This window comes from Metopolophium dirhodum, chromosome 5 (assembly GCF_019925205.1).
Source record: "Metopolophium dirhodum isolate CAU chromosome 5, ASM1992520v1, whole genome shotgun sequence".
In the NCBI taxonomy this organism is placed as follows: domain Eukaryota; kingdom Metazoa; phylum Arthropoda; class Insecta; order Hemiptera; family Aphididae; genus Metopolophium; species Metopolophium dirhodum.
The window spans coordinates 8,289,344-8,316,511 of record NC_083564.1 but is presented as its reverse complement, the minus strand read 5'-3'; the positions used below and the strand labels follow the sequence as shown (position 1 = coordinate 8,316,511).

The following is a 27,168-nucleotide window of genomic DNA, read 5'->3' as shown; positions in this document are numbered from 1 at the left end:
AATAAATGTGTAGATAATAAAATAGTATTAATTAAATATTAATTATTAAATAGTTTAATAGTATAGTCATATAATACAATTTAACTGCCAGAATTTAATTAAATACATAATAAGTTATATTTTAAGAAAATTTTATTTTTTTTTAAAACAGAAGAGGCTCACACACTAACATTAATTTACCAATACCATACAAGTAAAATAATTTAAGATTAACATTTTAATATTTCAACATTAGAGAATGTTATATCTAAGAATGCGTTATTGAGATATTTTAGATTTTTTTGTTTCATTATACATTTTTTTTTTTTAATTCAAAAGTTTTTTTTTATATAAATACCATATTATGTAGCAATGTAAGTATTGAACAAATAAATGTAGCATACATCTTTTGGCTTATCAATCTTTATCCACTTTCAAGCAACATTTAGATTCTATTATACTTAGGTGGAGATTTGTTTTCAATAGATATTACTCTTTTCTTTTGACTAATAAGCTTACTCATTTTACTGTTAATTATTTTTCTTTAAAAATTGTAATTTGAGGTTATTTCTTATTTTATGTTATTTTTATTTTGTATTCTTCTAAGTACAACCCTATACTACTATTAACACTGCCTGATCAACTTATGGAACAAATAATTGGGTTATATAAAACCTATTTACTCAAAATAAATAAATATAGAATTTTATAGTTTAAATTAAATTAATATTATATAATATAATTAATCCTCACAGTTCTATGTTTATTTCAGTTATACTTAATGATTCATCGACCTTCGTCACTGGGACAATCATGCGGAAAATGATTGATATTACCTATTACAATGATCAAGGTTCCGTCCGTTTTATACTATTATGATAAATTCGTACGCAATGTAAAAGCAGACGTAGAACTTCCGAAACGCGCTTAGGACCCAAAGTGAAAAATACGTATTCATCGCGGTTGTAGATTTTCTGTTGATAGATATTTACGGGGTGAAAACTTTGGGCTTTGGGCTACGGTGGTTGGTAAGGGTGGGGAAGGTGCTGGATCTAGGAGGGAAGGTTTAAATGTACAAATGTCGTAGATTTTCCGACGGCTCAGTTAAAAATAAAAACTTACCCAACATAGTCGTGACTTTCGTTGCTTTCTGAAAAAAAATACGACTGGCGAAAACTTCTTTTTACCGGTGGTCCCACGGGACGCATTTTATTGAGAAATTACGGTCATTTTGCTGGCGATACAGCCAGAACGGGGCAAAAACAGAGGTCTGCCCGTTATTCTTTTACATTTTGAACCGAGAACCCTACGTGGATAAAAATGTAATTCAGCCTACCTGTAAGTAGCAAGTCTTAAACGTAAATCCACTAAATCCGTCGTAAAATAGTTTTTTATTCCTATGTAAATCGTAAATGTATGTTAGTTTACTATCAAATTATTATTTAAGTATTAATAGAGATCGGCAGAAGGAGTTTTAGGTAGATTAGTTATAAATAATAATAAACTAACAACTACGTATATATATTATGTACCTACATTGTTCTGCATTATATAAAACGGTTCTATCCTCCTACCAAAAAAATATTCTTTACTCGTTCCTGTTTTTATATGATTTTCACGTAGATACCAACCATGTCGATGATAAATAACCATAAATCTACAGTTATAAGATAATAATATCTAATATCACCGATTAACAACTAAACTGTCAAATTATCCAAATAAAAACTACAACTCAGTAGTCTAGCTGCTGTACATTTATAGTGATCGTTCCGTCCAAAAAAGGACACTATTGCAGGATCCAATTTATTATAAAACGCTTAAGTTATTTTATTTTTATACGATATTATTATATTAATATTTAATGGTACAATAACTTTAGAGCCGACACTATTTTTCACAAAACATATTATAGTACCTACATAACAATTTGTACGTATAATAATACTTAAGTTATTTCAATTGATGATTGATGATTGAATATTGACAGTTGCAGGTACCATCGCGAGTTGTACATTTTATAACTACGAAAATGGACCGTAAAGATAATGAAATACTTATTTTTATCGTACAAATTATTATAAATCAATATTTTGAATTGTCGCGAACCCGGACAAAGACGGGGGGAGGGGCGTTTAAAAAGCTGGACACAGATCCCGAAAGCGTGTCCACTGTCTAACCACCCCCCCCCTCTAAGATGGGACGACGTCATACTACAATATAATAATATTATTATATACATGGCCAAGACCCTGCAGACGCCATGCCACCCACACCGTGAAAAAAAATTCACCGTTATATCTCGGTATACCGTATTGTCATTATTTCGTCATCCCTCGACAGATACGCGAAATATTCGTCACGGTAAATCCCCTTTTTCAGCGATACGTCGCGATTCGGTCGCTCTTGCCTGCGCGTTGAATTTTATTTCGTTATAACTTGAAATAATAAAAATATCATGTATTGGATTACCGACGCGTATATCGGTGGTGTGTTTACGTCACGCGAAAAATCCGTTTAAATCTCATGACGGCTTTGGGGTAGAATAACTCATTTTACGAGTGCGACGAAACACTTAGATTCATAACAATAAGATGTTGTATGCGTCGCTACTTGTTTTCCGCAATATTATTGTTATTAAATAATGTCATCGCATCATTTTTATATTCATACCACCGAAAACTACGACGCATATTTTCTACGATATTTTAATCAGTTTAATTAGTTTGTGTTCAACTACAACGTCTACAACTGCTGCACGTGGTTAAAACTAACCGTTTCGAAATTATGCGTCGTTAACGTTAAACTATTATTATTATTATTATTATCATTACCGCGGTACGCATAAATATTAATATTATGTTGTATAATATTATGGTAGTTGTTGTAGACTTTATATTATTATTGTCTTAACATACACGCACGGATTTCGTTTAACTATATTTTTTTTACTATTTATTCAGTCCCCGCAACCCTGCGGTCCAAGTAAGAATACGTAACGAAATGACTTAACTGAATTGTAATTTTATTAAATTATTAGGTGTACAATTTCTTCAAACACTATATTATAATATGTATAACCCTCTTTATTGTACATTTTCATTCTTAAGACTTATACATGATTATATTATAATATTGTCCTATGTTTACACTTTACGGGATCAAAGCTAAATTCATTATCGATCGTCATCGAGAAGTTGCATTAAAAATACAAAATTAAAATGCAATTGTTGTAAGTACTATATAAGTACACCTGTTTTTATTAATTGTAAATTATAATATTTACCGTGTATCATCGATCCTACAAAATATATACTATAATATTTATAATGATAATAATATTGTTATAGTTTTTTTCTCTTTATATCCGCATTAACGATGTTATTAATATTATTATAATCATTATCATTCAGATTGAACGCAATTACGTTTTGTTGGCGTAATTGAGGCATTTTCTCCTCGCTTGAATCACCTAAATCAAATCATTCCAATCATTCGACTCGGTTCACTATCCAACAACACTCCACTGCTCCCGTCTACAATGATCCAATTTTGCCATAATTACAATTGAAAATTACCTACTCTTTATCCGAGTAAATTACAAATATACACCATATTATTTGTACACGTGCCAATGATACAATTCAAACGAAATTAAAATATATTAATACTAAAAACCTACAAGTATTACAATACCAGGCGTTCGTGAAATTAATACTAGTGTTTCTAAATGTTTTTTTCAAAAAAATTACAAACTTTTTCATTTTCCGTATCATTGTGTGAAAATACATTAAGAGCCACGCATCCTCTTTTTCAGTAGTTCGATGAAGGTTCAACTTTGATAATTTGAATGACATTTTAAGAAAAATAAAAATTTTTAATCTAAAATATATATTATAAATTTTTAAGTAATAGCCTTAAAAGTTACAAGTGAATCAATAATTTGGTACCTACTTTTTGTGTAATTACAAGATCATAAAAAAAAAAAACGGGCTTGCGTCGCAAAGTACTAAGAATAAGGTTCCTAACCAAAAAACATGAAAACTGTCCATGCATATTTTTCATTAAAACTTTAACAAAAAATGTTATTGTAAGTTAGAAAAACACGAAAATAACAAATTTTCAAACTTGTATAACTTTTATCGTAAAAGTGATATAGAAAAAAATTAATTAAAACGATACCTACTGCACAGACAAATAGTTAGCTTTTTTTTAAATTGTAAATTCGGTTACTTAACTACCTATATATTATATTATATTATCACGGCTGCGTACGAGTTGATTCCCTGGTCATTAGGGTATGGTCGAATTGCACTTGTTGAACTGCACTTGGGCTCAAAAAAGGTATTCCAACAAATATATCATGCATTTGAAGGGGTTAAACGTTTATAAAACACTCATTTCCCTTCCCACTTACAGGCTTAGGATTGATAATGATTTTAATCATTGGAAAAATCATTGGCGTAGTTAAAAATGATTGTTTTATACATATCTACCATTGTTCATTATGTTAATATAATATTATATAATATATATGTATATTAAATCATCAAATATTATTGTCATTATTATAACTTTTTTTAAACTAATTTTGATAATTTTTGTAGTAATAATATAATATATTATTTTTTTATTTTTTTTTTCAATCGACAAATATTATTTTAATAATTTACGTGAACGTCCATACTGACCTTAAATTTGAATTTCTTTTTTTGAACGAGTGCAGTTCGCCCATTACCATTTTTGAACCCAAGTGCAATTCGACCATTTATTTTTAGGCAATAAGTACAATTCGACTATCCCAGGTCATTATAATATATTATTTTCAATATTTAGTCAAATATTCAATCTATTAGCCTAACCTAAGAAACACCACGAGGAAGTTGGCTGACAAGTTTCTCAAAAATGCAAAAATGTAATAACAATCATATTATCTATGAATTATCTTATATGATACTAATATAATATTATTCTGTATGCATTCTTGAAAATATCAGCCTGCATTTACACATTTTTTATTTTCACGTTTACATTTTTAATATTATGCCTAATTTAAACACGATATAAGTAAATTAATTGTTCGTGTAATCTGATATCCCTCCGTCGAAAACCTTGTAAAAACTTAAAATAATCTTATCGACGACTACCGTACATAATATTATAAAATATTATCATTATCAAAATATTTATGTACAAGTCGTATAGATGAAATTAATTTTATTTGTAGTATTTTTTGCAAGCGTTACCAGATTATCGCTTCTCATAGTAATAGGCTGTCGGGAATAACTGTAGCTTTGTTTACTAATAGTTTCCCAAACATAATACATAATAATATTATATTATAGTGAACTCCGTATAAAAATAAGTGAATAAATAAAAGTGATTACAAATTATTGTCGTCTGTGGAGTTCCATTATTCTGAAATTCCAATTATTTTTTTATGTACGTTTCATTATTGATTATACATATAAAAATACTTACAGTTCCTATAGTGTTATACTGTTTTTAATGTTGTTATTTCTAGAAAGCTACTGTATTATAACTTATATTATAACTATATTATAACTTATAAGCCAGAAAGGTCTGTTAAGCATGGTGTGGGTTTTTTTCCTTAAAAAAATCAACACAGTGTTTATACAATATAAAATATTATTATTATACAACATACTAGCTGATCCCGTGCACTTCGTTACCCGTTAAATGTACAAACTGTGTATGACTCAAACTTTGTTCAATGCGTTATTTAATATTCGGTGTAAGATGCTCTAGATTTATCTTAACTTTTCTGTTGCCTGGAATAAAAATTCTGATTCGCAGCAGTATATTATCAGGTAGGCAATCTACCTGCGGTATATCGCGGACCCCGTGCTGTTTGTACATAAGTGTGTGATTTATCTTTAAAGTATCAAAGTTATACCAAGTTTATAGTTTATACTTAATTCCACCGTAGGTGGATTAATATAATCAATTAATACAAAATCCTAACCTAACCTAACCGTACTAAAATCCGATGAATAAAAAAAAACCAAATTTATACCTTTTTAAATTAGCCTATCTTCTTCCCAGAGGCCTAATCTACACACAAACATTCATATATATATTATATATATTGACAAAAAATAATAATACAAACTTGCAAACGTGCCCGATTAACTAATAGCAACCAATATATAATACACTATTATTATTTTTATTTTTATTTTTTTCTGGACAACCCTTATCACTTAGGGGTATGAAAAATAGATAGTATAGCTGATTCTCAGACCTACTGAATATGCATTAAAATTTCATAAAAATCGGTCAAGCCGTTTCAGAGGAGTATGGTAACTAACATTGTGACACGAGAATTTTATATATTAGGTTATAAGAACACTAAAATATATAATTAATTTCTCGATACTTACAAGTAAAAATGTATAATATATTAGATATTATACAACAATATGTGTAATCATGTCAATAAAAATAATGTAATCAGGAACTTAATTTACTCAAGTTTGATATAATATTGTAATAACTTGTAATTGTTATCGACTTGTCGTTTCACTAAATGTACCAAATTCGGGATACCTATTAACTACTTAGAGTAGACATTTAAATATTTAGTTTTTTCGTAGTTATTTCTTTCTATAGGTATTATTAACAATAAGTTATAGCTAATAAATACAATTTAACACAGTTCAAATAAAGTTAATGCAAGTTTATTATATTATTATGATACACGTAATAATAATATTATCTATGTGTATACATTGTATAATAATACAATTTATTTAAATTTATTGTATGACTAGTATTTTTAATGTTTAACAACCCTATGTGGTAGGTAAAGTCTTATACTATAGTTAGTTAGATTAGTAGCATATAATCTTATTCTAGTGGCGAATAAAAATGTCTAGATAGATCTCTATAAAATGCTGTAAAAATAAATTACGGTCACGTATAACATAATATACCTATATAATGTCCTATATATAATATATTATTAAATATTTATAATATGTATTTAAATAATTAAATTAATCATAAGAACATACTAATATATAACTACCAGTATAATTGGCCCGACATGTGACAAATAAAGGGAACTAGCCGGGTTTTTTTTCCAAAACAACCACAGAATAATAATATGCATCACACATAATCAGTGGCGTGGCATGGCAAAGTGAAATATTTTTTCGAGAAATTCATTTTTTGAATAACCATCACCCATTGACTTATTAATATAATAATACTCATTATTGAAGTTATTAGTCTTATTAAATATCATATTCAGATGAAGTTAGTCTCGTACTACAGGTCTCGTGGCCTGTGGTGAGCGGTGGCACTCAATGTGGCTTGTGTGAAACGGGCCTAAAGCAGGTTATCAGTATTTACTATTCAGTCTCCGTGATTGTCCCATCGTCCTTATTTTTTGTCTTAATAATCTATTTATTCATCAATTTATATTTTTATAATTTGGTCCCTATTATAATTCATTAATTATATAAATATAAATAAATACGATGGTTTGATATAAAAAATATTACATAGACAAAGTGAAGAAAAATAGCAGTGTTATTGATTGCCGGAGACAGGAGACCTGATCTGAGTCAATTAAGAATGAAATAAATGAACGAATATCTACATTAGTTATATACTTATACAAAGCAGTAATGATATAATTGTTCAATATTAGGTATGTTTATGTATATTATTTTTACATATAATATAACATATAATAATTAAAGAAAACAATAACGAAATATAGGTAACATATAATGATAATATTGTTAAACTCTTCTTGTACACGCACAACTGTTAAAACAGTAAACAAAAACTGTGTTCGAACTTCGAAGGGCGGATAAATTAGTTTGATATAAAAAGGTGAGCAGCAGGTGCTTCATTGTAATTTGTAAGAGTCTCCTAGTTTTCTCTGTCGACTGCTGTTCATCGTCTTTTTTCTTTTTGTTATAATATTATTGACGTCTTCGGTCTCTTATTGGAATCATGTTTTCAGTTCAAGTTTATTTTTGGAAGTACCTAAGTAATTGCATTAGATTTTTAATATTCAATTACTAGTTTTTTTAGTTCATTATGTCATTGAAATAATATGCCAGGACAACAACAAAATTAAAACAAAACAGTATATTTTGTGTTCTTAAAAATAATTTAAATTGTCCCGTGTGTGTTGGAAAATTGAATTTTTTTTGTTTCCTATTTCATCGTGTGTGGAGCAATAGGTACAATACACGTGACTGTGACGAGGGTCCTACAGATTATGTTATTAATTTTCATAGTCCTGCAAAAATTATATTTTATGAATTAATCACATCTAACAAAAAAAAAAAAAAAAATACCAAACAGAATAAAATATCTAACCAAAAGTGTCAGTCAAATATTTTTGAGCCAAACAACAATGTGTTAATAACAATTACTATTTAAAAAAGTGTACATTAATCTGCTATAATTTATGTAAAACAGTTTACCCATTTTTTGTTTATACTATTTTCCTATTTACAATATTTATTATAGTTTAATTATAACTACAATACCTACACTATATTATTCTGATTAACTTATTACCTACACTTTTGTTATTAAAAAATAAGTATAAATATCATATAAATAATAACAGTTAGCGGTGTTTAAGTGTTTCAGTAACGGATCACAACAGTTAGAATAATTTAAGACATATCAGTCCAAACCATCTAAAAGATGGACCAGAATGCCCACGCGTACCAGGGCTCCACAGATCGTCCAAATTTAAACAACCATGGAAGCCAAATAAATTCAAACAATAATCTTAACCAAAGAAAATGAATATATACAAATACAATGCATGTTTAACATTTTTGCATTAAAAACAAATAAACATTATTATTAATTTTTATATTTATTTGGATACAAAAACCGCATATTTTATTGCGTTCCTATTTTGAAAATCTTCTTTTATTTGATGTATGGTATTTTTTAGAGAGCCTAGATAATAAAGATTATAATATATAAAGGCTCTCTAGTTTTTTCCCTTGGAGCAGACGATAATAGCAAACTAAAAGGCGATGATCAATGATCATAATACAAAATATGAATTAAATATTTAATGGTTTTTTTTTTTAAATTTATGTATTTAAATAATAAAAGTGTATTGATGTTATTGGTATTGCTTGTATTTTCGTAAATAAAAAAAAACTAAAAATCCCTCCTCCAAATTAAGTCAAAATTATACTAAAGTGGCCGTAGATATTGTATAACGTTGGTTCTTCATTCAAAAGCATTTTAATGGGGAAAACATATTTTGGTAGATCTTGTTGCATTGCAACTGTAATAAGTCTATATCTACGCCACTAACGGCCAAGCCGCCCGCATGGTGGGAGGGGGGGACACGGCCCCTAGCTCATTTAGAATAATTTGTATAGCATTTTATTGCATTTATTTGCATTTTATATAGCAGTATGGAGGGCGATCAGGAGAACTGATAACTGATAAGGTGACACAAAATTGTAAATTTTATTTTACGATGTGATTTATAAAAACTTATAGTAGTGTATTATTTTTTTGCTGCCCCCCCCCCCCCCCCCCAAAAAAAAAAAATTTCTGCGGGTGGCATTGCTAACAGCCAACAATTAATACATGACATTTCATCGTTATATATGTGTAAAATAAAAGTCAGTACAATATAATATAGAGCAGTGGTTCCTAGCCAGACGGTGTGTCGGGCACACTAGTGTTTCGTGTAAACGCGTAATGCGTGTAGCCAAAAAATTGTTCATTTATATTGTACATGTTCAAAATATAAATATATGACAATATCATGGTGTTAAAACCACAGATAATTAAAATTTGTGAAAAATATATTCTCAATTTACGTATAGGTTGATATTTGTTATACTTTTTCAAAAATCCGTTAATTGTTTAAGAGTGTCACCATATTTATGGATCTAAATTAATAGTGTGTCATCGTAAATAAAAGTTTAGAAACACTATAAACTTTATAGTATTTAATAAAAAAGTACATATTCAATTAATTTTTGCTAGCGAAAAAATTGATCAATAGTAATTTCACTGATTTTTGACGAATGTAGTCTGAATAATAATAGGGAACACGGGGCTATAGATAATAGATATAGATACAAACGTTTAATTTTCCAGATTTAGAGCTCGTCCTAATTAACCTATGGCTGAGTGTACTGTACTACCAACGACTATCACAATATAATGATATTCAATATAAATTGTTATCGGTTTTTATAATTTATGCGTCTTAAAATTATTTGAAATAATAAAATATAAAGATAAAGACGTACAAACGCATTAATCAATACATCACTCGTACTATTATATTATGGAAAAACCTAACTTTAGCTACAAATGTTAGTTATGTGCTAGCCGATGTAGGCTGTGTGGGCGCGAGTCAATATTACTATAATAAGATATATATATTTTTATAGGTATTATATTATGTACAGCCAGATGTGAATAAGAGATTGATAAAAGATTGTGTATAAAAAAATGGTGTCGTCCCGACTTCCGACGGAGAACTACTGGCGCTCGTAAACGGTTGGACCTGTTGCACATTAATTTTTATCATTTGATGTTATTGAAATTTGCAATTGCTTATAAATTATAATATAGTTTATTAATTATTATACACTTTTTAAAAATATTCAACATCCAAATACATCGACGATTGATTGTATTACTATAATATATTTATTTTTTTGTGTCTCGCGTTACCTTTAACAGTAAAAATGTTTCAATATTTAACATTAGAACTGGTGGGAAAATGTGGCCTAGACTCTAGTTAGCACTATAATATGGTCAATAGTAAAAGAATTCCATTGATTTTAACATTTAACTTAAAATAGTTAAAACTAACAATTAATTTATACGGAAAAACGGGAATATTTTGAAGCAAACAAAGTTTTTGACAAAACCAATTTCGGTTTTTTTTTTTTTTAGGTTGTTTAAAAATGAACAAGCGCAGATACTTATTTATTTTGTAATTTTTCGTAAGCATAAGTGCGTAACAGATTATGTTACGACGTCACCGACCAAACTAACTTCGATTGAGTTTTCTATGGTGTTAAGTCACTAAGTTGCGGTTCGAAATGCGCTTGAGTAAATTTGGGGGAGAAAAGTAAAAGTAAAAGGTCCAAAATATCAAAAAAGTACTTATATCAAATCAAATTCTCAGTCGCTGAAAATGTTTACTGGAACAACTTGATTTTCCAAAACGTCATTTCGAGGAGTCTAATATATATATATATATATTGTTTGTAGGGGTATGGAAACTCATTCAACGCGAATTCAAAATCAAATCAACAATTTAAAATAAAACAATGCCGTTATATAGGCAATACGAATTTTATTTCTTTTGTCTTATCATTACTTCTATATGAAACTTAACAAGTTCTGGGCTTGAAACAAACGATGTGTGTTTTTTATTATTGCGTGATGGACATTTTTTCATCGTTGAACTTGCTTTTGAGTTATTTATTGTCTATATAAGTATTATTAGTTCTTACTTCTTTGGCGATTTACATTTTAGTTTACAATGTCTATACTCTACATCTAAGATTAAAATTAAAATTAATGAAATTCAAGTATAAGGTTTACGTTTTAAATTATAAATGCAATCTTTGTTTAATGATCTGTATTCTGTGATCTGTCAATCACAGTTTTGGGCCTAACACTACATGATTAATTTTAACAAGGTCGATAATACGTTTTTATAGTATGTATATTTTTTGTCAACATTATTAAAACAAATTCTAAAAATATGTCACAATACAATTTTACTGTACTGTACTATTACATATTGTATGCAAGGAATTCCTAATGAAAATAAAAATACTTCTACCTAGTCTTGTAATATATAAATAATATACTTCACAATATTCATAAATTGTAAGGCAATTAAATTATTTCACGATAGGTAATGATAAATATTATAAAGAAATTAAGTATTGACATTTCGCTGCCGTTAAACAACAATACGACAATAACAAGATATAGAGTGACAATAACAATCCTAATGAGAGCACGAGTCCTCACTTTTGTTGCGCATTATCCAAATTTTCTTGTGTGTTTCTATGAAACTGTTATGTCTTTGTAATTGGACGATTATTGATTTATTCATATTATTGATTATTGGTGTTTAATGTCCATGTATGACTGTGATATGATATAAGTCTAAATGTATGTTAATTTCTTTATATTCGTTATTATTGTGAAATAATCTAATTTTAATAATTATGTTTATAACACTCAAATATACTCGTACTGGAAATATTAATAGTTTTACAATTTATTTATATCATAAAGTATATTATTCATATATTACAGTTTAATTGGAAAAACTATAGCATTGTTTTTAATTTTTTGGATTAGTAGTGGACATTTATATTCCAGTCGTTAATATAATATTAAAAAGTCTATCCGTCTATCTGAGTCGTCGACAGGGGCGTATTCAAGGAGGGGGGGGGGGGCACAAAACCATTCACCGTATTTTATAGTTTTTTATTACATTAATTTTAGATGGACAATATGAGTTATAACTTGAAATTTTTATATGTGCCCTCTGTCCCCTCCATAAATACACCCCTGGTTGTCGCTATACGATATGATAAGAATGTTACTCATCGAACACGAAAAAGTATTCATAAAAATATTATTTTATTAATATATTATACAGTGTCTTGTCAATCATCATGTTGGCCTTACAATACTGTATAGTCCATACCAAAATTATAAGATTAAATTTTGTTATACGTTTATATAAATAGTAAAATCATCAGTACGGGGGGGGGGGGGGATAATGGGCTTAGTAGAGATGCTGGTCTGTACAGGGCTGTATTTAAATATTTTGCAACCCGGGGTAACATATTTTTCCCACCTCAAAAAAAATAGTCACATCTTAAAATGTAAGGTAAATCTATAACTACTATTAATTACTGGCATTGATGTGCACTGTGCAGGTTGAGCTCCCAGGCGATTTTTAAAAAATTTTTTTCTTACACATATATTTCAATGTGTTAGAACAATCATGGTGCAATCAGAATTTGTCGGTCGGAATTAGTTTCATAGTTATACAATTTTGAAGTCCACGATTTTGCGTATTACCACCCGTCGACGGGTCTTTTTTAAATTAAATAACTTTATTAACAATAAAATAAAATGTAAGTATGATATGTAATATCTGATTCCACCAAAATGTTAAGGATGAAAAAACTCACATTTGCGAAAAAAAACTATTTATTGGTATTTTAAACGTAAAAACAAGATTTTGAAGTTTTGAATTTTTTTGATAATAACCACCTAAGAAAATTTGACCGACTTTTTTAAAGTACCTACTATTATAAATATTAAGCGTGAAAAATAAAAAATTCACAAAACTTACTTGGGAGCTAAGCTGAATTCGTTCCAATATTTCATAATCAACTTGTTTTCACCTTTAATCTAGGCTTCCTGTTATTTATGCTTTCACACGTTCACCATGTATTGGCTATTAATACCTAAATTACAAATTATATCATAAATTATACTAAAGAATGTATAATCTATTATATATAGTACATTGAAATTCATGAAATAATTAATAATTATAGGTACTGGGTTTTGGATTTTCTACATCGGATTTATGTGTCTAAAAACTGAGTATATTATATACAGTTTATATAAATACACGCAATGAAACAAATAACAAAGATACTATTATTGTTCAATAATTATATACAAAATATTTTTTTCCACATATCTTAACGTCTTGAGAAACATGCTTATCGCACGAGACTTTATTTACTAAAATATGGTAGAAAAAAATCCAATAAATACTATCGTAATTTTTTTTCACAGTTTTTGGCTTAAATTTAACGCTTTTGTTTAAAAATATAATCATGAAAATCGGCTTAATAGAACTCCATAGAATTCACTTGATGTTTTAATAACATAATAATAATACCAGCTATTATAAAATATTATTTAAAATAATTGATAATTATTTACAAATTAAAAACAGTGAAAATACTGCGTTCAAAGTGAGGGAAATTGGTTTGATATAAATAGGAGAGCAGCGACTGCTCGATTGTCATATGTCAATATATCGTTGCCACTGCACAGTTCATCATCTTTAACGTTTCGTTGAATTTGTCTTCAGTCTTACATTCTTTAAGTAAGTTATTGCATTACAATTAATAATTTTTGATGATAGTCACTAGATTTTTTTAATTATTTGTATCATTCAAATATTTTATGCTTGGACCACATAGAGTCGACCAAATTAAATCAAAACAGTATTCGTGTTTTAAAATAAATTAAGATTTTTACCATCAGTGATGTAAATTTCTTTTTTTCGTCCTTTTTACCATGTGTGGTACTTGGCATTGCAAATTATGATTTTGATGACTTGATTTACAGATTTTAAATTATTATTTATTATATTTTTAAATAATTTATAAATTTTTAATTTTATCTTATACTGAAAGGAACAAATTATATATTTTAATCAATATTTTTAAGTTTTAAAATAATATGTCCTATTGTTAATTATCATTAATAGTATATTTAGATATTTACATTGACGTATGTACCTACTAATTCAGCTTTCTAGATTAAATTTACTTGAATATTATCAAGTCATTGATTTTATAATGTTTTGTAATGAACTTGTATTATTAATTATTTTTTAATTGACAATGAAATAAACTAATATGCCTACCTGCATTATTACAAATAATGATTTTTTACTGTTTCAGAGATGGATCGTCCAACAAACAACAGTCAAACTAATCGCGGAAATCAGTGTAATCCTATTCACACGCCAACGGGTCCGGGTCGTCAAAGTGCATACCAAGGATCCCAGCAGACGGCAAACATCAACAACCATAGTAACCAACTCAATCCAAACAATGCACGTTATGTTCAAAAAAAATGAACATGTTACATACTATGGACTTGTAAACATTTTATATTTTGATCAAAAATAAATCAACAATAATTATAAATGTTTATTGTTTATTTGGAGCATTTTTCCCGTTTCTATTTCTGAACGAAATTCTTTAACATGGTATATGTTTAAGCACTATGGTACATCGTATTATACTTCTTAATGTTTAAGTATACTTAGTAAGATGTATTTAGGAGTAGTTTTTTGTTCATTATTATACTGATGGCAAGAGAAGCAGTGTTTAGCCACAACATTTGTTTATCGTGTACTTAAGTCCATAAATTGAAAATTCAAGAATGTAGGATCTATTTAATACTCACTTGTAAAATTGTAATTTAAATATTTGATCGTTGTATAAATATATACATAAAGATATACATTTTGGTTTTAAGAATTAAAATCATAAATTATAATTTAATTTAATAATGTTAACTAAATTAGGTCGATATAGTATATTGTTTATTTAGTGAGATGTGTCTTATGTACAACGATTTACTTGAAACCGCAGTTGCAAGTATTTTGTCAATCGTGGACCGTAGTTTAAGATTTTTATAGGTATATACAATTTAATGGACATACATAAGATAGAAATAAATAAAAAATACATAATATCTAAATAATGTGAACTGAACTGGAAACGTAGGCATAAGTGAAGTATTATTATAATTTACATGGCAAAGAAAATTGGTTAAACATAATTTTAATCAATTAATGTTACGTAATATTTATACGACTAATGAACGACTAGAAATTAAAAATAAATGTTGTTACGGGTAAAATGTAAATCTAGAAGGTACTGGGAACACTATATTAATAATATCATAATACTGGAGTACGGAATTATTAGTGTATTACCATTATTTCAACAACGCATCATAAACAGTTCCTGATTAATAAATTACGATTGACGCCAGGTGCACCGCCATCCGATTCGTAGGCACTGTGGTAAAAATTCAAATAATTCTTGAGAAAATCCATCGACTATATAATACTAAAAAACGTATTATTAATAATAAAAAATGTTGTACATTTTATAAATTAATAAATTACTATGCATTTTTCCAAATCACATTATAATATTATATACTTGCATGCTACAGATGCAGTTGTAAACGATTATGTTAGTACAATATTACATTAGTGCGTCTATATTTCTATAATAATCTATAATAAATGTGCCTACCTATATTATGTAGGTATATTGGACATTGGTAATTGTGTGGGTTATTTTTTGCGGTAACGACTAACGGCAGATGTCGGTGCGGAGTATGTTTTTTTAACGTCCAGATTAAAATCCCTAAATACCGTTAAAAAGTATTTTAAAACCGGGTTTCCATATTTTTAAGTACACTTCAAAGTTCCAAAATCTAGAATTTGAATAAATGCATAATTTAAACATAAAAATGTGTTGAGACTCGAGAGTGCTTGTAAAATCACTTTGTTGTTCGCGTATTATAATACACGGCGAGTAACATACAGTTAGGTATTCAGTTAGATATACAGATTCAAGTAGTTACGCATTTTTTTGGTTCAAAATTTAAAAAAAAAAATACGTAAATTTTATCAAATATTTTATGATGATTGGATATAATATTACCGTTGGTTATGCTGCCTTATGAAATCTACAAAAATATAACGTCCAATTGCACGAACTACGAAATGTTCTGCAACATAGTCGTCACATCGATGTCGTACGATTTCGTTTAGGTATCAGAGAAACATCGTTTGAAATCGATGTTAACTGTTAAGTACCAAATTTAAACAATTGTTAGCCGTCCCGAATTTTTTATTGTTCACGTTAAACAATTATTAAGAGGATCCGAGTATATCAGCGCAGTTTTCTTTTCTCTCTCAGACCACGCGACATGGATAAAACGCATTTACGTAAAATCGTTTCTTTATGATTTAACCAGAGAGTAAAATCACTCATTAACAAAAATTACAGAGGACAATATTTTAGAATGTTTGGCTTATCGGTTTTATTTAGCTTATAGCCTCAACAATATTTATTCTATAATTTTTGTAATGATCGAGTGATTCACTCTGAGATTACCTAAAAGCATAAAAATATGATTTTGCGTAAATGCGTTTTGTCTGTACCACGTGTAAGACAGAGAGATAAAAAGAGAGAGAGAGAGATATAGAGAAATACAGTACAGTGCGCTGACTTACACTTCAGCATATTAGAATATTATGATAATATTATAAAAATATCGAAAGCCGCATCGACGAATATTGTTTGACATTTATATTTATTTGCATTTATAGCATCACGGGCGAACAAAAATTGTAGGTATAAATAGTATCATGCATAATAATTGTGTCAACACTTTTTTGCATTTAGATTGACCGAGTCGAAGTTATGTTTTCGTATGAAAATTGATTCGTATCAGACATCAATAATAATATTATAATTGTACAATAATATATTATAGACCACGCGTGTACAGATAATAATTATTGACAGTAATAAAGTCACGGGAACTATTGTTTGGAACTACAGTTTGTTTTTGAAAAACATATTTTTATAAAATGTCGTTGATCGTAATTAGATATTTTCATGGTCGTAGTAATTTTTTTTGAACAACATTAATATTGTCTTATTAATATTAAATATTGTGCGACGACGTAATGGTCGTTGTAGTGGCTCAAAACGTCTGGCCGATCTTATAAATATAAAAAAAATTGATAATCGACTGGGAACAATAATGTCGTTGTCTTTTATAATTGTTGTACGCTCACCGCCGTGACTTGCACGAATGTTATTTGTTTTTTTTAATCGTAAGTTCATACTTAACAGTTAATACTAAATAAAGATCACTTTTCCGTTTTCCGTGCACTTTTTGTCCGTTTGTTTTACAAGGTGTTCATTATTACTATAATCATTTATAAATGATTCATCAGTGATGTAATAATCATAAACATTTGGCCATGTTGCAAAAAAACCATAAGAGCCATTTGTCTATAAAAATAATATCCACATGGCCCCATTTACGCCACTGTAATTTTGTCAACTTATTTTTTCCAAAACGATTTAAATCACATTTTTGTTTTTATGTGTAAGATAAAATCTGACACCCTACTACCCTAGTACGTCAATTGTGGTCGATGTTTTGCGGTGTATCATACTAAACGTCCCTACACAGTAGTTTTGACTCTGAATATAAAGGAATATTACGAAATCAATAACAAAATATACTTAAAAATATTATCGACTGTAACATAATTGTAGTTTTTGTTTCAAGTTCATTATAAGTTATAACAGCACAGAGGGCAGAGTGTATGGAAGAATTAATTACAATTTAGATAACGGTTTTAGCCTTATGTACGTATTGTTATAAAAAAATATAAAATCCAAGAATTACCAACAAATATTCAGATCATGAACAAAAAAATAATGTATTAAACAATTTATAAAACCATCTTGTCAATACTTAAATTTAGAAAAACTACTCAGTAGAATGCTTAAAAATTAATACATAATATTACTATTAATATTATAATATCTTAGATCATTGTATGTGACCTAAGCATAGTATAGACGAAAGCTCTAATATTAGGTATAGTCGAGTGAATTAAACTGAGTGTGTTCAACGCTCAGCATCGAAAGGTATACTTACTATAACTTATACATTATGAAATCAATTTTATAAAACATACTATTATATTAATGTATAATATTATAAATTTATAAATTATAATCAATGGACAATGATAATTGACACCAGTGGCGTCCGCAGGGGAGGGGGCTTAAGAGCTGACCCCCCTCCAAATGCCCGTATTATTATTACTTAAAAAAAATAAATATTTATCAAGTTTCAACTGCCAACTATAGTAAGCAAGAAGTAAATTTCATATACCTACGTCTTACCAGAATGAATTCATTTTTGAAAAAACATTATATTTGCATACCAATTTTCCTAAAATTATCTGTAATTTTTCGGTAAAAGTATGTACTACTTGTATGAAAGGACTTTGTATTAAATTGTCTAGCCTTAGCTAATATTTTATAAGTTCTGAACTACAAATTAACTGTGATTTTGACGAAATTTGAACTTAAAATGCTTATAAAAAATAACCATGATGCCTATATTTTAACTATAATAAAATCTTACGTATTACATTTTTAAGCTTTTTGACCGGATAAATAATTTTTTATTGACATTTATAGAAAAAAAAATTGAATTAATCAGATATAATCCAAGTGACTAGTGAGGACGGTATAACTAAACTGGTTACCAAAAACGTTTAATTAATTTTAATTTTTTTATCTCCAATTATTTTAAAAAGCACTGAGCATTTTCAATTTCGACCTCTAAAAGTACAATTTGCTTCCAAAAACATACATCAGTCATCGAAGTTCATGATCAGAGCATTTTTTCTACCAGAAAAGTTGAGATGTCACAAACATTTTAAAATACCTCAAATAAACGTCTAAAATTATTAGACAAGACAAAATATTGTAACTAATTTTCAATCCCCCCTCCCCCCTCATTGAAAAATCCTGCATACGCTACTGATTGACATAAACAATGCAAATGAATACAGAAATTTAAATTGATTGGCGACCATATTTTTGGATTTTATAACGGTTTCATCGCCTTTCAACACTTTTCTCGTCCAATAATAAAAAATATTATTGAAATACAATTATTATTCCATCGTAACATACTAACATTTGTATCTAAAATAACCGCTGCAATCTTCAGACATCGATTTATCATATTTAATATCGGTGCAACACGATTACGCATTTTTTACCTTTTTACCTGAAAAAAACACAACACGATTGCGCACTTTTTACCTTTTTATATTTGAGAAAACATAACACGATTGCATATTTTTGACTATATGTATTACGTTATTACTTATTAGTTATTATTAATGTTGCGAAATTTTATGAACTTAATTTATGATACAATTTGTTTTTTGTTTAATATTGTATATATTATAATATACCAAGTTTTAGTGGTGTAAGTAAATCATCAAAGATATTATAGGACAATTATTGTTAATTTCTTTAATTCCAACAATACAAAATATTTGTTTTGCGCAATCGTTGTTGTGTTTGCTCAAATATTAAAGGTAAAAAGTGCGCAATCGTGTTATACGCCTATTTAGTATTATGTAATAATAAAATTAGGGTACTCACAGGAAAAAAACCAGAAAAGTCACTTTTTTTCACTGGTTGTTTATATTTGCATTTCCTATGCAAAATAAAATTTTCAAAATGTTGAAAACATTTTGATTTGTTTTGAACTGTTTAGGTTCATTTTCAGTTTTCAATTTTATTAGTCTTTTTTTCAATGAATGTCAATAAAACTTTATTTGTTGGCTAAAAAGACTTGACAATTTAATACAAGGCTCCTACTATATTGTTTTAATAAAATTTGAAAAATATTAAAAATCCTTAGTTTTTACTAATTTTTTTTTTATAATCATTTAAAGTTCAAATCTTGACAAAATACGGGAAAATCACGAAAGTTAGCAAATTATTGAGAGTTGAGAATTTATGAAAAATTTAATACAAGATTATTCATAAGTTCGTCTACCTTTATAAAAAAAAAAATGTCTACAAGCAAATCAAATTAAATTGTTATGATCGTTTGAAGTTCATATTTTACAAGATTGGATATTCAATCGATTTCTCATGTAGTGGTTTTGTTATTTAATTGTTATTCAAAAACAAATGCACAAACATTTTAATGAACGTTTATATTTCCATTTTCTATACACCATAAAAATTTGAAAATATTTTGATTCTTTTTGAGCATTATACGGACATTGTCAGTTTTCAATTTTTTTAATTTTTTTTTTAATTATCAAGAACATTTTATTTGTTGGGTAAAAAAGCGTGACAATTTAATGCAAGGCTCCTGATATATTGTTACAATAGCACTTGAAAAATATTATAAATACATAGGAACAATTTTTTTTCATAAGCATTTAAAGTTCAAATTTTGACAACATTTTCCAAACTTAAAATGTAATAATTATTTTCTAGTTAAACATTTATAAAATGTTCAACATTTATAGTTAAGGATTGGAAATTTAAAACAAGGTTCCACGTAAATAGGTTATATATAAATTACTTTATTCACAATAATATCATCAAATATACTTGCAGGCATTGATTATATAATCAATGGTTCTACTCACGATGTATAAAAGATAAGTGACACCATTTTCCGGTTGCAAATTTTCTCGGTAGTTTGGTAGTACAAATGTCTCGTGCAGGTAGCGCCACCATTCGCCCGAAGGCCGGTTTTTATATTATGAATACATTGTTTTTAATGTAAAATATCAAAAATTATTTACATTTTTGTCGTTTTTGATACTATTATTACTTCAAAATTTAAAATATTAACCACGTCAGAATTATTTTTTAGTAATTATTCTATTCAAGTAGGTAACATTTAAAATAGTTTAAAGTAAAGAAGTTTTATTATATATAAGTATTATATTTTAACAACTTTAGGTACACGGTTATATGAGTTTAAACTGCTTCGCTAAATTTTTTTGTCTTTTATTTTTTTCTCGATTGGCGTTCTCTGCATCACATCAAAATATACATTCTGAATTGTAAATAAAATGTTATAATATTTTTATAACTTCAATGTAATATTATTTTTGTAATGATTTTAATTTCTATGTACCTACCTAATAAGCATTCATCTTTTTTATTGTACTTGAAATACGACGGCACTATTTTTGATCGTGATGGGTGTGGCTCATATTATAGTTTACAAAATATAAATAAAGAATTTAACACATTATTACATTAACAATAACGCATATACATTTTAGTAGTGATAATATATTTGAGTAGGTAAATATTTAATATTAAGAGGGAGTAAATCATTTTGGAATAAATAGAGTGCGGAGACTCTGTTGGTCGTCAATGTTTCCGAGTCCGATCGATCATCGTTGTCGTCTCCAGTCTTGTTGAAATTGCAGTTTTCTGTTACAAACCACGTCAAGTCATTTTTATAAGTAAGTTGTTGCAATACTTTTTTATTAGTTTGGGAACAGTTTATAGATGTTTTTATATTAATTATGTAGGTATACCTATATTATTAAATTGATTATATTTTAGTTTTTCATTGTTCATGGCCAACATCATAATAATACTATATGTTAGTATGATATTAACAATTGATCTGGATTTTTATTTTTTATTAAGAATTTTATGCTCTGATAGCATTATATTTTCTTATTATATTTTACAGGCATAGGTACCTAGGGATAGTTAAGGGAGAGAATATTTTCTTATGTGTTCGAGTTCACTCATCATATTATATTGTTAATTTTTATGTTTCACTGTCAGTTTCACATGAAGTGCATTCTGTTGGTTGGTTTTTCATGAGATATATAGGTACCTATATTTGTAAGTATAGTGTAGAATCCATCAGATAAAGACGTAGTGCAAAAACATTCAACATTTAAAAAAAATTTTCTTTGATTATATTTTAAAATTTCAAAAATCACAATACGAATAAGTTCATAATTAAAAAAAAATGTTTGTTCTTTTAAAAAATATTTTAGATTTTACATTCTGTGCATGATAGGAAATATTTTTTCGCATACATTTTACTATGTGTGGTACCCAAGATTAAAAATTATGATTTTGATTTTGATGACTTCATATGGGTACAGTATTTAAATTATTATACTTTTAAATTTATATTATATTTTATCTTACACCGAAACGAACAAAACAGAAATTTCAATCAATGGGTAATTTATCGGAAATATATTATCATATTACTAATTTTATTATTAATAGTATTTATTATATATTTAGTCATTTAGATATTTACATTGATCTAATTACATAATATGTACATAAAAATGCTGTTTACTATATTAAATTTACTTTTATTTTATCAAGTCACAAGTTTCATAATATTGTGTAATAGATTTTTATTATTTTTTTATTTTTATAACTTAAAAATAAATTAATAATCCAATATATCTACATTGTTAAAAATAGTGATTTAAAATTGTTTCAGAGATGGATCGCCAAACAGCTGATAAGGCTAATAGAACAGATCAATGTAATAAAGATCACTCTAAAACTGGTCCGGGGAGACCACATGCCTACCAGGGAAAGGGTGACAAAGCTGACCTGGACAACCATGCGCGACAGATGGATCCTAACTTCGACGTTAGCGGTAAAAAAAAATGAAGAGTTACATAAAATGGACTCATAAACATTTTATATTATGATTAAAAATAAATCAACAATCATTATACATTTGTTTGGAACATTTTATTTCCTTTCCTTTTTCGGAACGATCATTTTTAACATGGTCTATGGTTTATGGATTATGGTACATCGTATTATACTTCCTAATGTTTAATACAAGTAAGATGTATACAGGTGTAATTTTTTTTTATTATTATACCGGTGGCAAGAGAAGCAATGTTTGGCCACAGCATTTGTCTATCAAGTCCGTAAATTTCAGAACGCTGTATTTTATGTCTATTTAATACTCACTTGTAAAATTGTAATTTAAATATTTAATAATTGTGCGATATTATATATTTTGGTTCTAGGAATTAAAATCATAAATTATAATTTAATTATTAGTGTATACTAAAAAGGTCGATAATCTATCTATACATATAAAATCAAAATACCACTTATTAGTCACTGATCGCTGTAACTCAATAACTACGAAACGCACGAACTTGAAATTTGGAATAGAGGTTCTTCTCTTAATTTCACCGTGCAGTAAGAAAGAATTCGCCAAAATTCGCATTTTAAAGAGGGACATTGAATTTTACATTGGAAATGTTATTTTTATTTATTAATAGTTCCCATTGGTTACAGTCAACTGCAGTAGAAATCATTTGTGTTTATTTATTATCGGGTGTCATTGGTTTTTTGGGCAGACCAAATACAAGCTTGAATCAAATCGAATTATTGAAAATTGCCTACCAAGGTGATTAGTGAAAGAGATGCCCTTTGTCCGTGATCCGACGTAGTCGGATTGCCTACCAGGGTGGCTGAGTTACACTTACTGCAGGCTGCAGCATACACCCAAAAGTAGTTGAACAATCAAAATTTTTTTAAGATTTGCGTTTTTATACGGGTAATGAAGTGCTATAAAAATCAATTTATTATTAAGACCACTAAAAACATTTCAAAACGTTTTCATCAACCGTTTTTTGTATTCACTTGCCGATCACATTAAACGATAAGATTTAAATAAAAATTATACATATCATCGTCCGAAAACAAAATAACTATCAATCACGGGCGAAGCTGTGACGGTTCGGCTATAGTATTGTATATTTCTTAAGTGACATGTTAGTTATTTACAAAAAATATATAGCTGGTATAGTCGAATGTATTTTGTCGAACGAGGTATTAGGCTTGTAGGTAGGTATATAAAATGTAATGGACCGAAATAAAAAATACTTAGCAGTGTTCAGCCACAACAATTATTTGTCAGGTACTTTAGTCCGTAAATTGAAAATTCAAGAATGCAGTACCTTTCTATTTAATATACTCACTTTTAAAATTGTAATTTAAATATTAATCAATGTGTGGTATACATTTTTGTTCTAGGAATTAAAATCACAAATTATAATTTAATTTAATAGCAGTGTACACTGAATAGGTCTTTATAGTATTATATCTTTTTAGTGACTTGGTAGTTATGTACAAAAATAATTGCCTTTAAATAGAACTTATGTAGTTATATGTATCGATGTTTCGGGTTTTCAGGTATATATAATTTAACGGACATAAACCAAGTTAGGAAAGCTCACTCTGCAAGCGTGCTTAATTCCCTTTTGCTAAACGTATTTTAATAAAAAGCAATAAACTATAATTCCGAAATGATATACAATTTTGAAAGGATTTGGTACCATTAATATTTTGGATAGTCTAAATCTATTTAAAATACTTCTACAATAGTCAATAAGTGAACTTGAAACGTATAACTGTGTATTATTATAAGTTATAACTAATTGCGAAGAACAAGTTAAAAGTAATTAAAAAAAATAATTTTCAACAATTTACGGCATATAATGCAATATCTTATTTACACGACTAATGAACGTCTAGAAATTTGAAATAAATGTTGTTACTAGTAAAATGTAAATTTAGTAGGTTCTTGGAACACTATGAACAAATAACAATATAATACTGGAGTACGGAATTAATTTACCACTCAAGTATACTCATAGTACGTGGCATAAACAGTGCCTGTAAAAATCATGGTTTTAACAACGGGTTTAAGCATGGGTTTCATCGAAGTTCTCGTCAAATAAATAATAAAAAATATGCTATTAATTATTATAAAAAACAATATTATGTCCATCGACGTCGGTACGTAACATTTTTATCTAAAATAACCGTTGCAATCTTCAGACAACGATCTATTATATTTTACACAATAATATTTATTATGTTGATAATGTCTGTATCAATGTATAATCATACTGTAATTTATTGCACAATATACATAAACTATCCCGCACCGGGATAATGAACCGTTCCGATGATATTATTATGGTGCAAACATCCTGGTGCGTTTTTTTCCACACCAGTTTGACAGACGCATTGGTAGATAATTATTATGTATAAATTAGTTTTAAAATAAAAACGGTGTTTTTCGAAAGTATGTACTCATATTTCACAAAAAAATCATACTATAGTGACTCCAAAGTCCGTCTCACAATTCCGACACATGGTAATATTATACAGTAGACACAGTAATATTATTATTGTGTTATCTAGATTAATTATTCATTGGATTTCTTAAAATGTTTACGTTTCCTATACAGCGAGGTGGATTCTTCAATCCACTCTGGTGGTACCTATATACGATTTGCATCATTGTACCGGTGGAAGGTATATTAGACAACACTGTTTCTAGGCTGACTATTGACTAGGTATTATAAATTATAGTCAAACACGCAATAGGTTATATTTTAAAGGACTGTACAAATAAAAAAATCTGATATCTATTCATCATGTGAAGATAATATAGAGTTTTGAACAATGTATTTGTGTGGTCAAAAAATTGTTGACGGACGGATTTAAATACTTTCGTAATTAAATCTAAGACGCGTTTTACGCGGGACGTCATACAATCGCACCTTCCCGGTTGGACGTATCTAAAATAAACGCGTGGTATAAAAATACACCTTGGTACGGTTAAAATAATTATACGACAAATAATAATTTATTATTTTACGTTTAAGCTATAAAAGTACGTTTCTAAAATGTTTATAATGATAATATGTTCGTATTATTTATTTTCAATATATTACCTAAAAATTGTTTCATAGTATTTTGTAGGGACTATTAAAAATAAATAACGTATTATACAAAATAGCAAAAATGAATAACATTATATTTTGTAATTTAAAGTTTGAAACTAATTCGTTGTTATAATGTATTATGTAAAAACATCACAACACTTGAAACGATTGCGTAAGGCCGCTATTAATTGTCACTGGCGTATAAAATAAACCAGGGTACTGCAGACGGGATTGCTATTATTTCCCAATCTATTATTGATTCAATTGTTTTTATGTTATTACGTATAGGATTTCAACCGAAATGTTTTCGTATAAATAAGGGATTTAGGACTTGAGTGTTTTACATAATAAAATATCTCGCATAGATGGATATAATATTAAGCATATTACTATAGGGACACGAACCTACACATTAAATATTATAAATTTATTTTGGAAAATATGTTTTTGCACGTGTGCTTTAAAAAACGTGTGGGAAATCCAAAAATTGGGTTGCCTACGTACTCAGATCGAACGGACTAGAGGCGTTTGCTGGGAAAGCCGAACCTCTAGCTCAAGTTTGTGTGTGTGTGTGTGTGTGTGCGTGTGTGTGTGGAGGGGGGGAGGTAGGGACTTTACGTACATCGTATAATACACAGTAAGTATAGTATAAAGTATCAAATATGGATAAAGATTCCCGTTTATCCTTATTTTTTTTTACATTTGAAAACGTCTGGGAATTTTCCATTATTTCAAATACTTACCGGGTGTACAAAAAAAAAAAATATTAGGTATAATAACTGATATACAGGGTGATTCACCAAGCAACCTTACTTGCGCATATCAACTTATGAACCATTCAATTCATGGATGTAGGACATTTCATAAACAATATATTTATGAAGAACAACTGATTTGGAATAAACCGTCGTTTACTCGGACGATGGCGCGTTTCGTTTCACATACGAACTCAACCAGTGCCTTTAACCGAAACGTTGTGAATT

The 27,168-nt window shown here is 28.2% G+C and overlaps 1 long non-coding RNA gene across 1 annotated transcript; it reads left to right on the top strand.

The window, feature by feature from the left end:
- Positions 1–1,260: 1,260 nt before the first annotated feature.
- LOC132945781 (uncharacterized) lies at positions 1,261–14,957 on the top strand. The gene is made up of 3 exons (XR_009664596.1): positions 1,261–1,317; positions 13,979–14,131; positions 14,715–14,957. It is a non-coding gene; the product is annotated as an uncharacterized LOC132945781 (long non-coding RNA).
- Positions 14,958–27,168: the final 12,211 nt, after the last annotated feature.